The 8,741-nt window shown below is 39.6% G+C and overlaps 1 pseudogene; it reads left to right on the forward strand.

Moving 5' to 3' along the window:
- The first annotated feature begins 1,540 nt into the window (after positions 1–1,540).
- On the forward strand, positions 1,541–8,116 carry LOC135563641 (gastrula zinc finger protein XlCGF17.1-like; annotated as a pseudogene).
- Positions 8,117–8,741: the final 625 nt, after the last annotated feature.

Raw genomic sequence — 8,741 nt, forward strand, 5'->3', positions numbered from 1 at the left:
CCTTGGCCAGGTCAATGAATATGGCTGTACAGTATTATATATATATATATATATATATATATATTATTATCAGGATTACAAGAAGAAGAAACAACAACTAGAGGGGAGATATCTGCATTATTATCAGGATTACAAGAAGAAACAAGAACTAGAGGTGAGATATCTGCATTATTATCAGGATTACAAGAAACAACAACTAGAGGTGAGATATCTGCATTATAATTATTTCTCAAATTCATATGTTTGTGACATCACTTCTATTATCTCTGCCTTTTTATAGACTCTGTGGAAAAACCTTAATTAAACTGTCTTTAAAAAGAAAGAAAGCAGAGAGAGATTTACTACTGGTGGTGGACCACCAAAACAACACAACACTGATGAACTGAGTGACTTCCTGTCTGGAATAATAGAGCAGCAGCAACCTCTGGATGGTACATTTACATTTACATTTAAGTCATTTAGCAGACGCTCTTATCCAGAGCGACTTACAAATTGGTATATACCAGACGATGACCAACCTCTGGATGGTATATACCAGACGATGACCAACCTCTGGATGGTATATAGCAGACGATGACCAACCTCTGGATGGTATATACCAGACGATGACCAACCTCTGGATGGTATATACCAGACGATGACCATTTGGACAGATCAGATGAAGAACTGAGCACAAATTGTACATATGCAAACTCACAGTGTACTGGCTCTTATAACCAAAGACAGTAAATTGGTTACTTCATTTGGTAAATATATTCCTCTGTCTGTGTCAATCTTTATTCTTCTTCATTCTAAGAAGCATATGAGTTTATTTGTGCTTCTAACCGTGTTCTTTTTCCAGAGGAAAGGAATGTTACTATGTAGTAACTATTTGTAGACCATGTCACTATGTAGTAACTATTAATAGACCATGTCACTATGTAGTAACTATTAATAGACCATGTCACTATGTAGTAACTATTAGTAGACCATGTCACTATGTAGTAACTATTAGTAGACCATGTCACTATGTAGTAACTATTAGTAGACCATGTTACTATGTAGTAACTATTAGTAGACCATGTTACTATGTAGTAACTATTAGTAGACCATGTTACTATGTAGTAACTATTAGTAGACCATGTTACTATGTAGTAACTATTAGTAGACCATGTTACTATGTAGTAACTATTAGTAGACCATGTTACTATGTAGTAACTATTAGTAGACCATGTTACTATGTAGTAACTATTAGTAGACCATGTTACTATGTAGTAACTATTAGTAGACCATGTTACTATGTAGTAACTATTAGTAGACCATGTTACTATGTAGTAACTATTAGTAGACCATGTTACTATGTAGTAACTATTAGTAGACCATGTTACTATGTAGTAACTATTAGGAGACCATGTTACTATGTAGTAACTATTAGGAGACCATGTTACTATGTAGTAACTATTAGGAGACCATGTTACTATGTAGTAACTATTAGGAGACCATGTTACTATGTAGTAACTATTAGGAGACCATGTTACTGTGTAGTAACTATTAGGAGACCATGTTACTGTGTGGTAACTCTTAGTAGACCTTGTTACTGTGTGGTAACTCTTAGTAGACCATGTTACTGTGTGGTAACTCTTAGTAGAACATGTTACTGTGTGGTAACTATCAGTAGAACATGTTACTGTGTGGTAACTATCAGTAGAACATGTTACTGTGTGGTAACTATCAGTAGAACATGTTACTGTGTGGTAACTATTAGTAGACCATGTTACTGTGTGGTAACTATTAGTAGACCATGTTACTGTGTAGTAACTATTAGTAGACCATGTTACTGTGTAGTAACTCTTAGTAGACCATGTTACTATGTATTAACTCTTAGTAGACCATGTTACTATGTATTAACTCTTAGTAGACCATGTTACTATGTATTAACTCTTAGTAGACCATGTTACTATGTATTAACTCTTAGTAGACCATGTTACTATGTATTAACTCTTAGTAGACCATGTTACTATGTAGTAACTCTTAGTAGACCATATTACTGTGTAGTAACTATTATTAGAACATGTTACTGTGTAGTAACTATTAGTAGACCATATTACTATGTAGTAACTATTAGTAGACCATGTGTCTCACCCTAATATCCACTGTCACCAAGTAGTTGTCCACTATGTTGTCTTCTCTGAAACTGAGACCAATGAAGAGTTGAGGGAAATCCTTCCATCCTGAGTTGCACCTTTCCAACGGGCAACAATGTTTGAGAACTCTCAATGAGGAGTGCATCCACCCTGAACATTGATGGAAAACCAGTTGTTATGGTTACGGTACTCCTCAGCATCAGGAGTTGATGGACACTTGCTGGGAACATGACATGCATCTAACCAGCCAATCACTTCTGGGAACTGCCCATATTCATACAATTGCACTTTATAGTTGGCTTGACCAGCAGCATCAGGAAACTTGATGTAAAGACTCCTCGGTTCACAAATGGCCTTGCAGACTTTGAACAATTAAACACACAGTTGCTTCACTGGAACCACACAAATCCCCAGTTTCACAATGAAAGATTCCAGATGCCTAAAACCCCAAAGTGATCATAAGTTGGAGAGAATTGGGTGAAGGCCTTCCTCTTTGAGACAGAGAGGAAAGTCTAGGCTCAAGCAGAGATATCTCCAATGCATTTTCTTTGTACATAGGTAAGCTGTCTCAAAGTAATGTAATGGATGACTCCTATCCACCAGTACTGGTCTGACCTCTGTAGTGCATGTTGGTCTTCATTTAGACATTCCAAATAGTCCAGGCTCCCTCATAAACAGCACAAAGCAGAAGTTAAACCCGCCTTTTTGAAAGATTAATTTAAGCTTCCATTTAGTCCTAAAGTAGCTCTAATCTGCCCTCTTGCAATCGGCTTTGTTGAGTCCAGAACAGGCTAAATCTACCACTATTTAAAGAAAAGTCTGCAAGTCGCTTTGAGATAAGACAGCTCAAACAACCATTTTAGTCTGGGACTAACCTTAAGATTAGCTGGGAAACCGGCCCTGAATGTCTTATAGAGTATGACTAAATGTGTTTGTGTTGCAGGGGCAGTCAAGAAATTGAACTGCAAGGCCACAGGACATGACATAATCAGAGCTGTGGGAGATCACCTCAAGCCTCTGGTAGAGCCGGGGGTGGTGTTTACCACTCCACCACACCTTCAGCAGGCTGGAAAAGTGAGATTGATCCGTTTGATCCATTTTTTAAAAATGCAGTTCTCAGTAATTGAATCCTTTGACGTGTTGTTGAATTCAAAATGTTCCATCTTCAACAAATGCACTGAATTTATACTGTTTTTCATACTAAGATGGAGCAAGAGTTTGTTGATTGGTTCCATTTATTTTGCAATATGTTCAAACCAAGCGTTAATTAAACAGCACATTTCACAGAAAAAAAACTAATAAAAACATACACAGCAAACAGAATAATAACTGAAAGACTAATGAACATTTCAAGGAAATGCCTTTGATTAACAAGAACCCAAAAGAACCCAAAATATAAGCTTGTTTTACTACATTGTTTGTTGTTACATTTCCCAGCAAGAAAACCAGAAACGTCACTTAACCTCTCTAGGGGGTGTGGGACGCTACCATCCCACATAGCCAACATCCAGTGAAATTGCAGAACACCAAATTCAAAAACAGAAATACTCATAAAAATTAATGAAACATACAAGTGTTATACATCGGTTTAAAGAAGAACTTCTTGTTAATCCAACCACGGTGTCAGATTTCAAACAGCTTTACGGCGAAAGCATACCATGCAATTATCTGAGATCAGCGCCCATTTACTCGATAAAGTCTCTTTATATCCAAAAACCTCTGTTTGGTTCACGTGTTTTGTTCAGTAATACACAGGCTCAAAAGCAATCACAACAGCCAGACGAAAAATCCGAAAAGTATCAGTAAAGTTCGTAGAAACATGTCAAACGATGTTTATAATCAATCCTCAGGTAGTTTTTAGCCTAAATAATAGATAATATTTCAACCGGACAATAACGTTGTCAATATAAAAGGTAAACAAGAAAGGCGCTCTCTCGGTCTCGCACATGAAAAATCTCTGGGACACTGAATGGTCCACTTATTCAGAGTGGTCTTACACTCTCATTTTTCAGAATACAAGCCTGAAACCATTTCTCAAGACTGAAATCTAGTGGATGCCATAGGAAGTGCAATTTGAGTCCTAAGTCAATCGAATCTGTATAGGCATTCAATGGAAAACTACAAAAATATAAAAATCCCACTTCCTGTATGGATTTTTCTCAGGTTTTCGCCTGTCATATAAATTCTGTTATTCTCACAGACATTATTTTAACAGTTTTGTAAACTGTGTTTTCTATCCAAATCTACCAAGTTTGCTTTTCATCCGGAGGTGAAAATAGTGCCCCCTACCCTAGTGAGGTTAACACCCTGGCCGTCCTACAATCAAAGCTAGATGCCCTCAATCTCACACAAATTATCAAGGAACCCACCAGGTAAAGCCCTAAATCTGTAAACATGGGCACCCTCACAGATATTATCCTGACCAACTTGCCCTCCAAATAGACCTCTGCTGTTTTCAATCAGGATCTCAGCGATCACTGCCTCATTGCCTGCATCCGTTAGGGGTCCGCGGTCAAACGACTACCCCTCATCAATGTCAAACGCTCCCTAAAACACTTCTGCAAGCAGGCCTTTCTAATCGACCTGGCCCTGGTATCTTGGAAGGATATTGACCTCATCCTGTCAGTAGGGGATGCCTGGTTGTTCTTTAATTGTAATTTCCTCACCACCTTAAATAAGCGTGCCCTTTCAAAAATGTAGAACTAAGAACGGATATAGCCCTTGGTTTCCTCCAGACCTGACTGCCCTCGACCAGCACAAAAACATTGAATACTCTCTGCAATATGCAACTTTTCAGAGAAGTCGGGAACCGATACACACAGTCAGTTAGGAAAGCAAAGGCTAGCTTTTTCAAACAGAAATGTGCATCCTGTAGCTCTAACTGAGGCTAGGAAACACTCACCACCGATAACTCCACGATAATCGAGAATTTCAACCAGCATTTCTCTATGGCTGGCCATGCTTTCCTCCTGGCTACCCCAACCCTGGCCAACAGCTCCTCACGCCCTGCAGCTACTTCCCCAAGCCTCCCCAGCTTCTCCTTCACCCAAATCCAGATAGCTGATGTTCTGAAAGAGTTGCAAAACCTGGACCCGTACAAATCAGCTGGGCTAGACAATCTGGACCCTCTCTTTCTAAAATTATCCGCCGCCCTTGTGGCAACCCCTATTACTAGTCTGTTCAACCTCTCTTTCGTATCGTCCGAGATTCCCAAAGATTGGAAAGCTTCCGCGGTCATCCCCCTCGTTAAAGTGGGTGGCACTCTAGACCCAAACTACTACAGACCTATATCCATCCTGCCCTGCCATTCTAAAGTCTTCCAAAGTCAAGTTAATAAATAGATCACTGACCATTTTGAATCCCACCGTACCTCCTCCGCTGTGCAATCCGGTTTCCGAGCTCGTCACGGGTGCACCTCAGCCAAGCTCAAGGTACTAAACGTAACAGCTATTGGTAAAAGACAGTACTGTGCAGCCGTCTTCATCAACCTAGCCAAGGCTTTCGACTTTGTCAATCACCGTATTCTTATCGGCAGACTCAGACTTCATTTTTCAAAAGACTGACTCGCCTGGTTCACCAACTACTTCTCAGACAGAGTTCAGTGTGTCAAATCGGAGGGCCTGTTGTCTGGACCTCTGGCAGTCTCTATGGAGGTACCACAGGGTTCAATTCTCGAACCGATCGCTGACCCTCGCTACGTGTTCGTCGCCAACTGGCTCCAGGTCATCTATAAGTCTTTGCTAGGCTGCCTTCACTCAGCTCACTGGTCACCATAGCAACGCCCACCCATAGCACACGCTCCAGGAGGTATATCTCACTGGTCATCCCCAAAGCCAACACCTACTTTGGCCATATTTCCTTCCAGTTCTCTGCTGCCAATGACTGGAACGAATTGCAAAAATCGCTGAAGTTGCAGACATTTTCTCCTTCGCTAACTTTAAGAATCAGCTATCTGAGCAGCTTACCGACCGATTGCTGATAGCCCATCCAACTGCCTACCTCATCCCCATGTTTTTATTGATTTTTTTTTACTTTTTTGCACACCAGTATTTCTACTTGCACGTCTATCACTCGTGTTAATTTATTAAATTGTTTAATACTTCGCTACTATGGCCTATTTATTGCCTTACCTTCATACTCCATTTGCACACACTGTATATAGATTTTTCTATTGTGTTATTGACTGTACTTTTGTTTATCCCACTTGTAACTCTGTGTTGTTTTTGTCGCACTGCTTTGCTTTATCTTGGCCAGGTTGCAGTTGAGAACTTGTTCTCATCTAGCCTACCTGGTTAAATAAAGGTGAAATATATATATTTTTAAATAGTAGCTTTATTGACAACACTCAAATGGATACTGTCATTAATGCAGTTCTTCAATAATTACACATAATTCTTAATACTGTAGCTGTTTAGTTACAGTCACATGTTCAACTATCATCAGAAGATCCAGGAAATCATTTTCTGAATGCCAGTCAAATGAGAAACATCACAACAATCAGTGCTTCTTCATTCATTACTCTGGTCAAGACAATTATGCCATGCTCCATGTTGGATCCAACATCCCTAACAAATTGATGTTTATAATGTTATTGTCTGCTTGATTTACAGTAGGGTCTCGTTAGTCTGTGTGCACACAGAGATACTTTGCTCATACAACACAGAGCTGTTTTCCTATATTTGTTGTTAGGTGAAATTATGGGTCCTACAGTAGATCTATGCAAACTGCCAATTTGGCAAACAGTGTACAAACTCTCATTGTCAGGCTGATGAAAAAGCCTAAAGAGCATTTTACTGGTTGAAGTGTTTTTTAAGTACAAAGCGGTTGATTTGCGATGATGTACACAAACATTATATTAAGCAGGACATTCAAAAGAGCCTGACAATTATAATCCAAAGTAGCGTGAAATGCATTCATTAGCAACCTGGAAATGGAGGTTACTCCCCTGAGTTTCCCCCATTCAGAATACATTGTGAAAAATTTAAAATCTTTGCTCCAGGCAGAGATACTACATACAATTTTAGCAAACACAGGGGCCTATATTGGAGACCAAAAGTAGTCTGGCACACTGCTTAGAGTTTCAACAACATTAATAACTTATTTCTCGTCTACAAACTTGGATGTTACTACTAATTTGAAGACAAGACAAAATATGACTATTGCTGCTCATTTTAAGACAAATGTCAAATAATCATTACAGACGTCAATTGTTGTACAACATCATGGCTATGCTGTTGGCATCACCTTCAACAGTGGATTTCTGCTGTTGTGGGCCTTTAACCATCTGTATGACTTTGTCATTCACACAGGAGAGAGAACTGACTACCATGGGTCCTCTTGGAGCCTCAACAACCTCATGATGCTGACAAGGCAGAGAAGAGTCGCTCCAGATCAGAACTCCTCAAGAAACACCAGCAGAGACCCACGGGAAAGAAATGTCATTGCTGCTCTGACTATGGGAAAAGATTCACCTCATCAGCAGGCATTAAAATTCATCAGAGAATCCACACTTTAGAGAAACCTTATTGCTGTCCTCAATGTGGGAAGAGTTTTGATACAGCAAGCCATCTTATTGTACACCAAAGAACACACACAGGAGAGAAACCTTATAGTTGTGATCAATGTGGGAAGAGGTTTACTCAGCTATGCAACCTAATATCACACCAGAGAATACACACAGGAGAGAAATCGTACAGCTGTGATGAATGTGGGAAGAGTTTTGCAAGGTCGAGCAATCTGACACTTCACCAGAGAACACACATAGGAGAGAAACCTTATAAATGTGATAAATGTGGGAAGAGTTTTACTCAGCGAAGCAGCCTGATATCACACCAGAGAACACACACTGGAGAGAACCCCTATAGCTGTACTCAATGTGGTTATTTTTTTTTACATCTAGCCATCTGAAGATACACCAGAGAAGACACACAGGAGAGAAACCTTATAGCTGTACTCAATGTGGGAACCGGCTCCCTCTGGTCGGGTTATGTTGACGACCGGCTCCCTCTGGTCGGGTTATATTAATGACTGGCTCCCTCTAGTCATTTGTGTGTATAATTTCTTTAATTAAACAGCGTGCTTAAAGTATCAGACATGTTTAGTACATATAGATTTTATAAAGACACATGGGGTGATTAGTAGAAAGAAAAGATGATTCTTGGTTGACCAATATGTATTTTAGTTGGGGACAGCACTGGAACATGATTCTGGGGATCTCGAGTGGCACAGCAGACACGGCATCTCAGTGCTTGAGGTGTCACTACAGACACCCTGGTTCAAATCCAGGCTGTATCACAACCGGCCGTGGTTGGGAGTCCAATAGGGCAGCGCATAATTGGCCCAGCGTCGTCCGGGGTAGGCAGTCATTATAAATAAGAATTTGTTCTTAACTGGCTTGCCTAGTTAAAATAAAGGTTACATTTAAATAAAAAAATAGTGTTTCATGACAAACCATTTTTTATAAATCCGTCAAGGCACCAACTTTGAGAAAGGTTTAAAACAAAGGTTTCAAACCAATTTATGAATACTTGAATCTAGGTATGTCTTGCCATTAATGTAAGGGCATGAATTTTTTTTTGCTGAATATTATACAATGACTTATCCACAGCTCTAATAATT

Source organism: Oncorhynchus nerka, linkage group LG21 (genome assembly GCF_034236695.1).
Source record: "Oncorhynchus nerka isolate Pitt River linkage group LG21, Oner_Uvic_2.0, whole genome shotgun sequence".
Taxonomy (NCBI): Eukaryota; Metazoa; Chordata; class Actinopteri; order Salmoniformes; family Salmonidae; genus Oncorhynchus; species Oncorhynchus nerka.